The sequence below is a fragment of the Columba livia genome, chromosome 8, assembly GCF_036013475.1.
Source record: "Columba livia isolate bColLiv1 breed racing homer chromosome 8, bColLiv1.pat.W.v2, whole genome shotgun sequence".
Classification (NCBI taxonomy): Eukaryota; Metazoa; Chordata; class Aves; order Columbiformes; family Columbidae; genus Columba; species Columba livia.
Genome location: NC_088609.1, coordinates 19010940 through 19027796, shown reverse-complemented (window position 1 = coordinate 19027796; position 16857 = coordinate 19010940). Strand labels below are relative to the sequence as shown.

General features: G+C 37.2%; 1 long non-coding RNA gene across 1 annotated transcript in view; it reads left to right on the top strand.

Annotated features, from left to right (window-relative positions):
- The window catches only part of LOC102089608 (uncharacterized), an 81852-nt gene extending 65242 nt beyond the window's left edge, over nucleotides 1-16610 (top strand). Inside the window, exon 8 of the long non-coding RNA XR_010474320.1 lies at nucleotides 264-16610. This is a non-coding gene — a long non-coding RNA (uncharacterized LOC102089608). The remainder of the gene's footprint in view (nucleotides 1-263) is intronic.
- The last annotated feature ends 247 nt before the right edge of the window (nucleotides 16611-16857 follow it).

Here is a 16857-nt window from a genome sequence, read left to right as displayed (position 1 = left end):
TCAGAGATGAGCTTGTATCTTTAAGTTTACTCATTTCTGCAAAAATTAGTACCAGCTTACATATTGCAGTTAGATAAAATCATATTAAGAGCAGGACTCAAAGGTATACATTCTAGCTAGAAGGAGAAGCTTTCAAATTAAGTTGTAGCTAGTATGTTCTTGCAAGAGTATGCATCAAGGTTCCTCATTGGAAACTAAAAATGTAGCTCTTCTCTCTGCAATACATTTATTAATGTTATAGTTCTGTTATTTCTTTTTAACAGAGAAAATACTTATCAAAATAGAAGATTCTGGAATTTGGCAACAATGGAAAGTATCAGCACCCTGGAGCATGGATGGTTCTGTATATATGTTTTTGATGCAAATTGATAGCGTCTGAATGATTAGCACTGACAGGACAGATCCCTGCGCAGGAAAAATATAAAGTTAGTTATATCCTTTTCTAAGGTGGTACTTTTCCTCAAAATACATGTTTTCCCTTTTTACTTCTAGCATAGTTTTATTTCTATCATAATTTTGTTTCCTGCACTCACTACATACTAAACAGCAACAATCCATATCCTACTAGAACAGGGTGCAGAAACCTCAGCCAGTATGGACCTGGGCACAGATCATCAGTCCACACTCAACAAATATTTTCACCTGGACTGCAATTTTTCACTGGTTTCTGACAAACAGACTCGACAGCAATGATCACTTTTATTGGTGCCTAGTATAATATTTATTAGTGATTTTAGTGACACTATGTTTTCATATAGAGACAGAAAAAGGACTTCTTAGTGTATGGATACACAATATTTCGCACAACTCAACTAGAAGTCAACTTCTAAAGATCAGTAATTTACAGAGTGTTCACTGGCAAAACAATACAGTTATTCCACACCCCACAAGAGATTGTCTCACACACATCTTTCCTTATGCTGTAAAGCCACAGAACAATCCCATTTTGGTAACAGTAGCTGTGAAATACTGTTGAAAGGATTCATGGTCATTTTCATGTTTGTGCTTGTTTGTTGGGGTTTTTTTTAATGTGATACATATGTACTCAGTGCAATGCCCACAGGCCATATAGACATTCTAGAAAATTGTTCCTCAGTGTCACTCTAAATAATTCACTCACAGCAATGTTTTTAGGTCAAGCATATCAAAGTTGCAGTAAATGCGATGGAGCTTGACATAATAGGAGCACTAGTTTTACAGCAGCAGAGAAGGAGAAGGAATATACTTCCAATCCATGAGACATCAATTGCTGTTCCCCAGTGCACGCGATACTGTGCTTGAAGACAGCAGAGGTCGTACTAAGGGTTTGTTAGAAGGTTTGGAGTTGTTGTTGTTTGTTTATTTTACTTAACCTCTAAGTGCTCATTTTCTTTCCTGACTTCTGGCATAAGATGGGTCAAAACATCTAACCCAACAGTTTCTGCATTAAGTCTACAGCTTCTGTTTAGCCATGACAGAAATACATTTGGTTTTACCTCTAAAACTACAAGTTAAAGACTTCCTATGATAGAAATAGTCTGTGATATACAGGACTGTGGCAGGATGAATATGTTAGACTCACTTTTTGGCACAGCCTAACACTACCACACTAACATCTCTTGCTTTACAGATGGTGAAGTGACATAGAGGAAGTTAAAAAGTTAAATATAGAAGTAGTCTATAGCTGAACTGGAAGCAGTATCTAGATGATCTTGGACTCCTATCATGTCTTTCTGGAAACAAAACAAAACAAAAAACAAAACAAACAAAAACAAACAAACAAAAAAGAACCCTGTAATCCTGGCTTTTCCCCTAATGTGAACACCATGTTTTTCTTGCTGACCACCCCCTGGTTTTTGTTTTGTTTTTGTTTGGTTGGTTGGTTTGGTTTTGGTTTTTTTTTTATGTCTATATTTGTTACTGTGCCAGAATTACATGATAGCTTTTTTTAAGCACTTGCATAGTGACATTTGGCCCAGATTAATTCTTACCTCTTGCCCTTTCCTGTATTTAGGTTTGTATAATTTTGTCTTCATTTTTTTTCCCTTTTTTCCTCCTTAAGTGCAAGCGCCAGAAACGCAGACCACATTCCAAACAGTCCAGCCAAGGCCAGCTGAAATAGTCTAATGTCTCCTTATTTTACAAGCAATCACTGATCCTTTTCAGCCAAAAATAGCATTTGTAATGGCACCATACAGTTAACACGTTTAAATTTATCTAACATTATTCTATAGCTACATTGGTGTCCACACACATTCTTTCATAGTTTGAAATACATTATTTAATCCCCTTAAAATGCAGCACTTGCACGTTTTTGAACTTAGAGAATGTTTTTCAAAATACAGCTCCTACTCCCTCCTGGAGAAAAAAAAATAAAAATAAAGATAAACTTCAAGATGAAACTTAAAATCTATGGCAGCATGTAATAGTAGGAATGAACTTTGAATACAAGCAGAAGCCAATCACGTTTTAGTAAAAAAAACCTTTACACTTGTCACTGTATTTCATTTCCCCCGTCACTTTAATTTTAAAAGTACAGACTGCAAAAGGGTCAATAGAAAAAAAAAAATTAAAAAAAGTTTTTCATATATAAATGAGTTGCATCTGCAATGTGCGTAGACATAAGAGAACCATTAAAACATTTGCTGTTTGTCACTATTAGGAGATATTGCAGATACTGTTGTATAATTTAAGCAAACAATTTCTGGAATGCAAAATTTCAGTACTGTCCAATAAGAAATGTATCAGAAGTAAAACAACAGTACTATTTTACATTATGGCATGTCATTCTTTGTTCATATAGCAAGCATCATGGTTAACTGCCCCTCCTGCTGTCTGCATCCAAAGTGTGTTTACAAGTTCAGTATTTTACGTTGCCGTGTTAGATGCTTCACTTTATAACAACCAATTGTCGCAATCTGAATGCACAAATATGTCTGACAATAATATGTAAGATAACATTTATGTTTAAGTTTAGGAAGTATTGATCTGAGGAGGAAGCAGGGAGAGTATTCAAACTGTGCAGCTTCCAAATACAGCTCTTCCCAAAAAAATGATAGAATAAGCCAGTTTCTACATCTGCTGGTTGCGAGACTGCCTTTGCATTGTCACTGGAACCAAAAATAGTCTCCTTCTCCCAGGTTTGGATCTGAACTGATACCAAAAATTTAGGGAATGCTTCAGGTGCATAAACTCCAATCCACACAAACCACAAATTGCAACAGAAACTTTGTCTACGTTTCACAGTAGATCAGAAATAAGCCCCCTATCTCTGCAGCTGGTCTATACACCCATGATACATATTCTAACCTTTCCTCACTGTTTCATGAGATACAGCATCTTCCAAGATAGTCCTAAAATTTTTGATGATGTTTTAACAAAGCCGCTTTAATGCATTTTAAGTTCGAAAACAGATTATCATGAGACCTGGTGATGTAAGTTGTTGTGTCACCTTTTGTTGGTTGTTTTGTGGTTTTGTTTATTTGGTTTGGGGTTTTTAAAATCACCATTATTTTCTCTATTTGAAATATCACAGCAGGTGTTTGTGATGAAAAATGAGTCTAAAGTGGACTGGATACCACAATTCTAGGATACTGATGTTCAGACACCAGGTCAGGCAAAGAGGGAAGACAGGTTGAAAGTAACTTTCACCTGGCCATTAAGATAATGGAAGTTTCACTTTGCACTCAAGATAAACTACAAAGTACATAAACTATTTATCTAAACTACACTGTCACCTATGGGTAACAGCAAGTTATCCAAATAATCATGGTATTAAGCTAATGTTCTGTGATTCTGTAATTGATTGCATGGATCTATTATTTAGTGATTAAACAGTTAAAATATTTTATCATAGGCATTTTGAAACACTGAAACAAATAGAAATACAAAAATATTAATTTTAGCTAGTGAGAGCTGAGTCCAGGTGGTTGCCCTCAAAAGTCAACATCACCATCTGATGTGTAAAACATTCCTAATTATCATAAAGTACACCCTGTGCTAATCACCATGTTTGCCACAAAATAATGAGCCATGATAAGCCTGGAGTTCACGATGATAGATTTACGTGTAAATGCCATCCAGCTCACTGTCTCGGTAACAATATGCTGCTGGTTACCACACTGACAGGCATGATGAAATCACTGCATCCACTGTCCCGCAGACTACGGAGGCCAGAAACTGCTAGAGTGATAGCAGAACCAGCAGCACTTTCAGACAGACATTCAGGAAAGGGAAAAAAGACAGTACTTTAAGACAGCTGCCAGCTGTGGCCTACAGAATATCCTCAAGGAATATTTGTAGCCTCTCCAGGAAGATGTCTGTACATCCCCAAAACAATTGCAGGAGATAATTCCACAAGTTCATACGGATCATCACCTGCTAACTAATGAACTCAGATTCTCTGCTGGATTCTGTCAACATGCTTCTATCGATTTCAGTGGAATTATGCCAATTTGTACAAGCTGAGGATTGGGCAAGCATAAGAGAAATGTAAAAATATAGTCACACATCTTACACTAAATAAAAATGCAATCAGAGGTAGATGTCACTCTTGGGGGAACACAGAGAGAGAAACAAAAGAACATGTACTCGAAATACACGTGAGAGAGAGCATTTCTGCCCGCAGAAAAACTGTGGGTGGCCCTGGACACACAGCACTTGGATGCCTAAGTACTCCATTTGTGCAGATTACTGTTTTGCATGTACCAATAGGGAACTTTAGAACACAACGGGCAGGAGAGTATTCTGGGGCAAAAACATCACACCCACACTATGGTAATCTGGCCTTTGCCACCACATGACAGTCTCCTTCACTTCATGAAGCTTGAGGTATGTGGGTGGGAAAGAGCTCACAGTGTATTTTTATCCGACAGTGGCTCCCACAGCACAAGTGTATCTACTTGAAGCCATGGCAGCTAGATTCCTCCCTTTCCCTTCACATTGTGCAGTTTACGTCATTGCACATTATTTTGATACAGAGCTAGTAAAACTGAGCCATTCATTGGTTGCAACTGAGAGAAAAAAAAAAAAGGCAAAACATCATTACATCATTTAAAATATCTCTGTCAGAATATCCAGGATCTTCTTCATTTGGGGTGCAGCCCCCTCTGGTCCAGAACTATGTACTGACTTTAGACAAAAGATGTCTTATATTCTACAAAATTTTAGACATTGCAGGTATGTGTACAAATGCTTAAAACTGCTGACTTGAAGTGTCTTCTGAAATGAGATCACATGCATCAAGAGTAAGACAACCAAACTACAGGTCTGTACAAAGTGAATACTAAAAACTGACAGTTAATAGTAAATTTAAAAAAAACCCAAAAAAGTACCAAAAAAATTAATACCTCCCCTTTTACCCCTCTCTCTGTTTGCTACACCATCCATCCCATGTGGATGCAGTCATGCACCTAAAACACTCCATAAAAACAAAACAAAAACCCACACACCACCACAAAAACGCCAAAACATTAGGCTTTCTTCTTCTTTATACAGACTTATCTCTGTGGGAGTGTGACTTTTGCTTTAAACCTTGTACTGATCTCTCAGGGACACTACTGTACCTGCTGCTAATTAGTCAGGCACGTTGCTGAGGAGTAATCAAAGTCTGAGACATGCAAACCCGCACACTTTTTTTTTGATAGAGCTTAGGTGCATAGCGTTCCAGCTCATTTTGTCTAGTGCTAGTGGTTCCTCTCTACTGAGATGAGGTACCGGAGCCATACTTTCCTGAAGAAGTATTCCTGCCTTATTCATTTTCTATGAGGACTCTGCCAGATTAGTTCAGGGTTCCCCTGACAAAATCATCTACAAAGAAATTCTGACTTGGATGCCCAAATCAATAAAAATTACATTAGCAGCTTGCTGTGCTTGAGCTCACAGGGCACTGGTGCCACTATCTTCATCATAACAGGAGGAGCCACAGTTTTAACAGGCCCTCCTTTCGTGTTGAGCAATAAAGTTGGTGTCTCTGCAGTGCACATAGATGAAGTTGGTGTGTTCCCGAGCTGACTGCAGTTTACATACCTTTGTTGTCACCTGAAGCTGTAACAGTTCTAAAGGGAGAGCAGAGACTCTATATTTACAAGCACAGAAAACTGCAATGTGTGCTGAGGCTTTATGTTCACTTTCAGATTGTTGGCTGCTACATTTCATCAGCTCTTTCTAAAATAAGGTTGCTCACTAACTGCTTTCCAAGCTTTCACATATGTATCATTTCCATCAGCTACAAGTGTAAATTTGCAAGCAAAGGGAACACACACACAGTCTGATGGAATCTGTATAGAAGGTAAAGCTGTCACCAGATGGCATTTTTAAGTTTTGTGCAGCAAGATATTCAGAAGCAGCATCTGAATTTTGGATGCTTCACTTTATTTTTTTGGATACTCCCAAAACACAGCATTTGTTCCTAGAAATAACTCTTGTGATATTTTGCGGATAAACCTCTAACAGCTCACTTTTCATGACTACATACCTAGACTATAAGAGCCCTAAATTAGTACTTGGGTAGAGACCACTCAAAAATTCAGTCCATAGTGTCAGTAAATAAACTTTTTATGAATGTAATTTTGAGTCAGCCCTAACAGTAGCAAAAATAAGTAGGTTGCATGTTCCTTTCCTACAGGGAAAAGTTGCCAAAAATATTTAACTGTCACTTTTCATCTTCAGAACAATGTCAGCTACTGAAAAAAAAAGATTTGCAATGAGCAATTATGTCTTCAGCTTTCATGTCATTTTACATCATTCCACTACCAGCCATGCTCAAAAGCTTAGAGGCAACATTCTAGGTCAGTGACTTTTGCAGACAGTGTATTTGCTGTTTGGTAATTAAATTAGATACCCTTTAAATAACCAGATTCTGAAACAGACAGCCACTTACAAACACATGACCGAATGTATCACTGGCACTCTTGACACTGGATGAGGAAAATCAAACATGTTAGCAATCATTATCTATCACTGAGGATTATGCATTTAAGGATTATGATATTAAGAATAAGTGGATCAGCAAATCACTGCAGAGAGAAATCTTTAAGATGAAGCTAAAAGCCAGGCTGAAGGACTGACCTACTTTTCATCATTCAGTTTTATTTATACACGTATAGAATTTTTTCTTATGTTATGATTATCAAAATACTTCTCCAACTAAGAAAGCTCTCAACTGCTAATAAAACTAAAAAGAGAATTAAGTACTGCAGTAGGTGCTCAGCTTTTACTTTTAATAAGGTTTTAGCTTGCATCTCATGCAAATAACCACTGGTGCTGTTTCAGCTAAAACATTAAACAGCAAAAGAGAGACATTAATTTTCACTTGAAATAGAAATTTTTGTGAATAAATTAAGACATTTACTCTCAAGGTAAGACTTAAAATAGAAATTCTAAAAAAAAAAAAAAAAGTGTATTTCATACCCAACAGGGCTCAGAGGTGTCTACTGAGTAAAAACTACATAGGTTTTTTTGTGTTTTCAAGACCTGGATTTGGAGATGAACATTAAAAAAAAAAAAAAGTCAGAAAAAGATCTGATGGCTGCTACAAGATGTGTTCTTTGTAAGAGTAGTTTTCGTCATTTCAAGGGACAGAGAGCCCTTTCTGATTAAAAAAAAAGAAAAAAAAAAAAAGAAAGAAACAATTAAAGCAATTTATAGATGTACTATAAAAAAAAATCATTTAGCCTTCATTTAGCGTATGTTTAAGGAGTGATGTTAATGGATCAAGGCATGCAAACGATAGCAGAGCACAGAAAGAACACAGCTTGAAGCTGCAGTCTGGTAAGTCATGCAAGTGGTTCCACAGCAGAGGCTATTGGGGTTCCCCAGTTCAAGCATACATTCTTCAGCCCACCCACAAGGTTCAGCTCAGAGCTCTTGGTAGCTTAATTCCCTTATCATCTTGCTGACAATCAGCATTCAAGTGGAAGTCCTCAATTTGCAACAACCATGCAAAAAAAGTCCAATTTTAAAATCCCATTTATCTTCTCTTCCGGAGTCTGACCAATCGGCCTTTTATTTCAAGATAGACACAAACTACAAGACACTATCAACAGTCACAGATTATGAAAATACCCAATCTACCTAACTGTGCCTGCCCACCACTGTAAGGTCATCCAAACCAGCCCCACAAGCTGAAGATGACATGGTACGATTATAGTGTTGCCATAGTTTCTTCCAAAGTACTGAGCTAGAAAATCAGTCTAAATGTTTACCGGCATCACTTTGGTTGAAACACATGGAAAAGAATCACTTAAGAATGAGGAAAATGCAACCTACTACATGTATATTTCTGACTATTACAAAACATTGAAACTGAACAAGTGGTTTCTGTGTCCCACCCAGTGCCAAGGGTAGAGGTTTGCAGTGCTGCCACATCAGCTGCCCGCAGGTGTTGCAATGGGTGGCTGTGTAAAGCATCTATTCATTGAGCTCTGTCACTCCAGTTACATATTCTTTATGGCAATGAAAACAGAGAAAACAAAAGCCAGTTATGCGTTAACTTCAGAGCCTTCATACCCAAAAACTTCAGCTCTGTGCCTCGGGCAGTGCAGCCCAGAAGAGGCACGGCATAGTCTCAGGTATTTTTCTGCTCCAATAACCTGTCTCTGCAGCGCTTACAAAAGATTAAAAAAAAACAACAAACCACCTTGATATAGGTACTGATAGCAGAAGGTCATCTGACATTTGTCATTTGACTGACAAATTTTATTTTTAAACTTTCCAAGTTCACAGGAAGGCTTTTTTTTTGTGAAAGGTCATAAAAGGAATGCTAAATTTATCTGTAGGTGCTGCAAGAGTCAATGCACAAGAAGCGAGGAGATGCTGTTCTTTCCAGTTTGCAGTTCCTGTTGGAATTATTCTGCAGTTGCACCAATTTCCTCTTTGTCAGGGTAAAGCTTTTATGAGATCCCTAAAGTCTGTGTGCAATATTTATTCTGTTAGTCTAATTAAAGGTATTACTACATACAAAGTTACTGGATCTGTCCCCAATGACACTTCATCTTTGTTTTGTTCCCCCCCAACTGTTAAGAGTTCATTAAAAAAAGTAATCTGGCTTCCAGCAAACTTATGTTCTACTTTCATCTAGAAAAGCATAAATGTCTTGAGCCACAACGATGCAGTAACCACAGCACTCACCTTTCCAACTGTCTACACACATCAGCTTCTAGTAAATGGAGTAATATGTAGCATCAGTCTGTGGTGACTTTTATGACTGGGATCAAAACAGCTCCATCAACTAGCGAGTGTGAGTATTACCTTTACCATCTAACCAAGTGAGATTCCAAAATTAGAAGTACAGAAGGTATTTCTGATGATCAGAAAGATTTAACATCTCTCTTCTCATTGAAAATTCTATTTGAAATAAAAAATGAATGCTTCCAAATCTAGTATTACTGTACACAATGTACAGTAATTTGGTATCTCACTAAATTTTTCAAAAGAACATTGAGGCAAAAAATCCCTCAGTTCTCACCAACGAGACACTAGGGAAAATTAAAATAAGGTTGCATGACAGGTTCGTTTTTTGTGTCATTTGATACGGACTGACCCTGTATTCAGTGTAACTTTAGCTAAGAAATCATTCTTCTCTCAGATCACAGTCTTGAGGAACATATAACAGCAGTTAAACATGCAATAAACCAACCAAAGCATTTAGTATAGCAACTGGACATCCCTGTCCCCTGACAACAAATTAATGAATTAACCAGAAAATACATTTGCTCAGAAGAACAAGCCTTTTGTGATTTCCAGTCAAATTGCATGATAAATGTGAATCAAAACAGACAGGAGAAAAATTGGAATCTTAGAAGCATTTGTTTCAGTATTTTAAAGCAAAAACATGGAACATTTTTCATCTAGAATAACCTCTTCTTAATACAGATTAAACACATATAAAATAATTCCTAAGTTAAAATATTATTTTCAGACCATGTATTTGAGTTCACCCAAAAGTAAGTGATGGGAAAGCTAACCCCACCTTCTCCCATCTGGTTTGCTTTGTCCTGAAACCATTTCCTCTCTCTTCCTCTCAAATGCACTAATTCAATCACTGAACTGAAAAAGTCCAGCTTTATTTAACATCTGTACTTCAATGCACATATGTAACTGGGAGATTGCAAAGCCTTTTGCTAAGCAGTATTCAATTACATTTTGCAAAGAACACCTTTAAATTTGTTAGGATTTTGATACATGTTGACATGGGTAGTAAACATAATATGGATTCTGTCCCCAGACTACCAGTTAATTTTCTCTAGACACCACCAAAGAAAAAATTTGGTAGTGGACAAACCATCACTTCAGGGAATGTACTGCACAATAAATTGAGACAGAGCTGAGTCCCTTTCTTGCTCCCGTTAGAGTCCTTCCACTGCAGTAGGCTTTGCCCCTTGTTGCCACCATGACACCCCAGATTGTATCTTCACCCAAAGAGTCATGCAAGACCTCCAAAAGCATAAGAGCCAATATCCACGTAAAAAGTCAGCACTATTATCACTTGGACAAATTAAATATTGCATGGTAAAAGCTATTTCATTGGATCCCAAGGCTACAACTGAGGCAAGCAAAGCAGATGTCTGTTTGCTTTATAAACACTACAGAAAAGCACAAAAGCATAAGCAAAAAGTTGATGTCAATGCAGAAAGAATTTTCCCTTCATACCAAGGAATTACCAGAATCTATGCATTTTTGGCGTACCCATAAAAATAGTATTTACTCATAATGAAGCTTAAAATAAAATGCGAAAGGCAATGACAACCAAAATATGAAAATACAGGGATAAAATATGTCATTCGATGATCTCTCATTACCACTCATTCCCTTTCCTCCCAACAATTTCCAGGCATATTGACAAGCAAGTCTCTCCTTACTGTATGAATCTTTATTCAAAATCTGAAAAGCCTGTCCAAACTACACAGCATCTGTTAATCGTGCTTTGGATCTCCAAGGTCGAGTGGTGGTTGCATGGTACAAGGTGATACAGAGCAGCCTTTTTATTCACTTGCAGCTTGACCAAAATTAATTTAGTTTCTACATTTGCCAGTTTTAAGAAGTTTGAAAAAATAAGGTCCTTACGAGAGAAAGCTAAGCTTTTATCATTCATAAGCAGCAGCATGGAAACATGCCTCACAAAGCTATTTGAGAGTAACCAGGGTTCTACTGCATTGGATAAAGAATGAAGTCAACTGTGGGATGATGAAAGCTGGCAAATTAAGTAAAATTTTGCAGGGTGATTTCAACTACCACGGTGGTCTGTGTGAGACAGAGAAAACTTGCTGTTAGTTTATTAATTTAATTTTGGGGCTGGGATTTTCAGTGTTTTAGGAGTAAAAACTGAATACATTACTATCTTAGTCACCTTTGAAAAAATCTAAGTAATAATAAAGTAAACAAGAAGAATCTGGATAAACGCAATCCATTATTTTAGCTCTGAGAATCCACTATTTGCTTTTTTCTACCCAGGCAATTGCTCAGGTACTGGAAACCTGGCAAGATGACCTGCTCACTTTCCATTATGCAGGGAAAACCACCCCATTCAGCCTCATTCCAGAGCTGTTACCCTTACTCTAAAAACAGAAACTGAAATGAGATCAGTGGTACTTCTTTCATCACTGCTTCTGGAAAATGTTTTTGCTTGATGTGTAATACTCATTTCAACATTCCATCTGAATGCTTTTGATATGAAAATCCCCAAATGATAGCACATATGAGCACAGAACAACTAAATCTACACAGCAGAAGACAGAAGAGAGCATGAACTGGCATCAGAAATCTGGACTGCAATTTAACGTAACTTGTAGTTTGTTGGGTTTTGTGTGTGAGGCTTTTTGTTTATCTGGGTTCTTGTGCTTTTGTTGTGGCTTTTGTTTGGCTTTGTTTGTTGTTGTTTGTGGGTTTTTTGTTTGTCTTGTTGGTGGGTTTGTTTGGTTTCTGGCATTTTTGTGGATTTTTTTTTTTTTTTAGGGGAGCAGTGTTAAGATCAAAGAGCGAATGAACATGGGATGCGAGGTAGAGCTTCTTTGGCAAAGTACACAAAGTACACACTTTTCTTCAAAAGAAAAGAAACCAAAACCAGTCTTAATTCCTTAACATATCCTAAAAATACAATGTGGAAAAAATGACAGAAGTCAGTTATCAGGAAATTTTCTGGAACCTGGTTTGCAACAGAGAATTTATCATGCATTCTTGTTGCATATTATCTCATTACAGTATGTATAAAGTTGTCCAGACTTACACAGAACAAGATTTTGAATCTCAGAACACTTTATTCACTGCTGAGACATAAGGGTGGCCCAAGGCATCAGTGAACATGCCTGTACTGGTTTCAGCAGGGAGTTTGCCCTAGTGACTGAGCAAGCCAGCACCCAAACACCCTGGGCACACAGGGAAGTTAAAGACATCAGTTTGCTGTTCAGGTGACCTTCTTCATCTTACACACACACAAGCAGCATCACTAAGGAATCAAGTGGTGACCTTATCAAAATGGAGACCAAAAGAACCTGACAGAGTATGTTGCAAACCGGAATATTTTTGCTGTGTCTGCCACGGCCTCTACACAATCAAGGAAGGAGTCGTGCAGCCCCTTGCTGGAAGACCTTCATTTCAGCCCATGAGTAATACCAGGAGCGCTTCAGCACATTTGGGTTTGCTGGCCCTCCAGTCAGCTCCCAAACCACAAACGGTGATAACACTGGCAGCTTGTGTTCCTGAGATAATCTCAAAGCTTTTCAACAAGAAGCCACACAACCTCATGACATAGACAATATCATTATGAACTTCAAACACATAACAGATCTATTGAAAAAAAGGGAAAATATGAAATGCAGAATGTTAACTTTGGAAACAAAGTAATTGTGTCATAGACTACCCTTAAGCCTCTATTTCAACATGTCATTGGAGGAGGAAGATGTTCCTGAATGGTCTTCCCTTAAAGAAGTGGCTGGAAAATGCACATGGTAAACAAAGTTGAAAAGAGAAAATACAGGAAATTTAAGTGTCAGCTACAGCAATTTTAATGCTATGCAAGATTCAGGAAAAAAAGGTTAATATAAGTTGAATTAATCATGTTAGGTTCAATAGAGTATGGAAATTAAAGTCTGAGGATTCAAAATCATGCTTAATACTACATAAGGATTACTCTTAAAAAAAAACCCAACCACCTTACTACTCTTTGATAAGTCTAAGAACTTTCCAAGCACAGAAAATGACCCTGTTAAAACACAGATAAAATACCCAGCTTTCAAGTAGTATTTAAATATGTGTTGTATTAAATTGGTTGAGTGGGAAGCCAAATCTTTATTGGACTGCCCACCGTGCCTCAAATGTACATTATTTAAAGTAAATCAAATAATCAATTCAGTTAAGTCAAGGTATGGCTGATTATTATCAATTATTATCAATTTGATTATGCAACATTCCAATAAACCTTTATTCAAGAGCTCACAAGTTCCTCATTGCTCATCAGGCATGCAGAGATAGGTGTTAATTAAGAAACTCCTCACTCACACAACAAGAGCTGCTATAACTTAAAAAAAAAGTGTCCTTAAAAAGAAAGAACTATCACTTGGTATTTTTAAACAGCTGTTAAACACAGGGTCCCATTTCTAAATCTGTATTCTCAACAGCTCTCAGAAATGACTGGTACTTCATATCACACACTGGAAAACTTCACCCCTTAAAGCGATCTTTCACACATTGCTTCTGTGCTTATCTATAAATATAATGAGCAATCAGCTCCCACAGTGATGCCTTACTGTCTGTCTAGAACTACTCTTCTATTGTAAAATTTTCAGACAGTGCCTTTGCCCGTTAATAAACAAAGCAGTCAAGCTTGCTTCTTTTCACTAGTTTAATCTCAGAATATCTAGGCTGCACACAAGCTCGTATATCTTTATGAGCAACTATTTGGCACAGAAACAAACTTTATTAAAGATCTGAATTTCAAGCTACAAATCAGAAATTGACTCTTTTATGGCCTTTCTTTATATACATAGTACAAAGCACACCATTAATAAACAAACACATGCCCTAAACTCCCAGAGTCAGCTTTATAGCAAAGCTGTCTTTATGAACATGATGTTATATCTCTCTCAAAACCCACGTTTGCTGACGAGAGGAAGCTGTGTGGCAGACTACATCTGCACCCATATTGTCAGAACATACATATATAAACCAGAGACTACTGTAAATGTATATGCACAAAAATATCTTGTGATACAATGCTTAATTTCATATCCGTTCAGCCATCCCCCCCTATGGAGACATGGCTGCGGATCTCTTATTTCTCTTGAGTTTGTCCGTCCATGTTCTGAATTTGATATCTACTTAAAACTGTTTTGAATCTAATCCATTAGGGGTTAAAAAAGCTCTTATGAAGAGGCTTTTAACCATTGGAGCTCTTACCATGGCATTGGAAACATGGGTGGCATATTAAATAGTTACACCACCAGATCCAGACAAAATCCCATTTGAGGCAGAAGCTGGGACCAGCTACAGGAAAATGCTAATAGGCAGTCAAAGACAAAGTCCCTGGATTCAAGCAGGGCAGACATTCAATGCCGCTTTCCACTTCTTGCAGATGCATTTAGGAGAGGCACCACCTGTTTCCCCAGATGTTTACGTGCTTCTTTAGAAGATAACTAATCAACCAGTTAATCAACCCTAATTGTGTTATGTGAATTTTACAATTAATGGATAATCCACATGGAAAACAACCCTGAAACTTACTGTGTTTTATCTACCCACAGTAGTCCCACGAATTTCTAAAAGTTACAAGTGCATCCACGCTTAAAAGAAATTATCCTGAGGCCAAACTGAAGTAAAACCATTGAAACGTTTTCAGGGAAGCTATACATTATGTAAGTTATTGTACAGCTTGGCCCTCTTTTTTCCAAAGAAGTTTCTCAACGCCAAGAAAGACAGCACTCTGTTGGCTTTGCAGGGACTACGGTTATATATTATACACTATTCTAGTCACACAGCCTGAGATGATTGAGGTTACATAGCTGCCATTTTCTTTGTTCCTGCTATTAAAGGCAAACTAAATGTGGGATATAATGAATGAAAACTGTGACTTGTTACTAATGTAAGTAGAAATACCTAAAGAAAATACAAAAAAGAAAAATCAGCTAAACCAATCTTAGATGCATACGCCTAGGTTTAATACAAGCACTTTCATTAAAGTATCAATTAAGCAAGTTTGAGAATATTTTGTAGTTTAGGAACCTAAGCAAGTATTTCCACCCTGTATAATGAAGCAGGCAACTTAAAAAACAGATCTGTCAAAAGCCAGTTGATATATGGGTACTTGCACTTCATACACATTTGCTAGCTTGTAGTTGAGATCACCTGCACTCATTTAAATCTATTGCTTTCCTTTGTAGCAAACAGCAAGAAGAAATTTAATTGGTATTTGGTTTAGGATATTTTTTGTATGTATTAATACATTGGTTCAACTTCTTGGCTAAATTTTTTTGACCATCCCTTACTATAGGGGACCTGAACATGAAGACAAACTGAATGCATGCCGTTTTATTTACACAGCTTTTTGTATGTTTATCACCAGCTTCTAGTTGAAGGGAAACTTACAATAGTTACGGAAGAAACATACCCTTTCTGTCCCAAAAGCATGTTTTCACAAATATAGGAATATTCAAGTTACATATCTAACTTTTTATCCCTGACCCCTCTTTTTTTCAGAGCCCTTTTCTGTCTCTCGTCGGGTGCTGAGTCCTTTTCTTTTAATTTCTCCTAAGTAATACACACATTTATTTGATTTTCATTTGAGTCAGATTTTTAAAGCCAAACTGTGCTCAACAACAGCTACAAGCAGTAGATTCCCATTCATAATTTTCTTCAAACCCTATACTAAAGAGAGAGATTTAACTCACACAGGTTATTTGTCTTGTATGATACATGGATAAGGCTTTTTTGTAATGTCCATTTCATACACGGTTTATTATTTGTTCCCATAGCATACACACAGTGTTAGGTGGCTGAGAACATAAATTATTGCAGTATTCTCAGAAACAAAGTTCACAGCCCATCTGTGTTAACTAATATGTTGATTTTGTTTCTCTAATTTATACAAGTCACTTCATGACTGAATTTTTCTACCAATCTTACTGGAAAAATAAGGAGTAGATAAACGCCATCATATTTAAGCTTTTGATTATTTGTAAGACTAGGTTCTCAAACCTGACTTCATACCGGAGACAGAATTTAACTCCACAAAATGGAATAAACTTGCTTCCCACTCTCCACCCTTAATCCCAGCAACTGCCAATAATGATTTAAGGTGCAGCCCTGATAAAATATGAATGCAAGTTAGGTATTCACTATTTACTTCACACTTCCTTGTTCATGCTGCGGAGGTAACATTGAAAGTTTTGCAGTCTAAATAGAATTTCTGGCCCTACTGGTAAAGAAAAAAAATAAAATCTTCCTAGTACCAAGACAAATTGTATCTACAATTAGATTATCAGCATTGCACACCTTCTAGAAGGAAAACCACGTCACTGAAGATTTATCTTCCCTAAAAAGCATTAAACCAGCTTCAGCTACTTTTCAGAGGCCAGTTTAGCATAAAAGTATGTATCCTACCCAAGCTCATAATTTTTAACACCACCGGAAAAACAAATGCTTGTGAGACAACCAGTGGTACCAAGAGCACACACAAGAGATAAGGGCACCATTCAAACTTCCCTCATGAATATTTATTCAGAAACACATCACCCTGCAATTAGAGCGCAAATTCTTCAAAATTTCCCTATACGCACTATTTAAGTGCCCAAACCTCCTCTCCACATCCCGGCACATGTGCGTAGCCAAAACGTTCTCCAACTAAAATGGCGGCTGAGTGAAACAAAGAGCCTGGCAACAACAGAAACT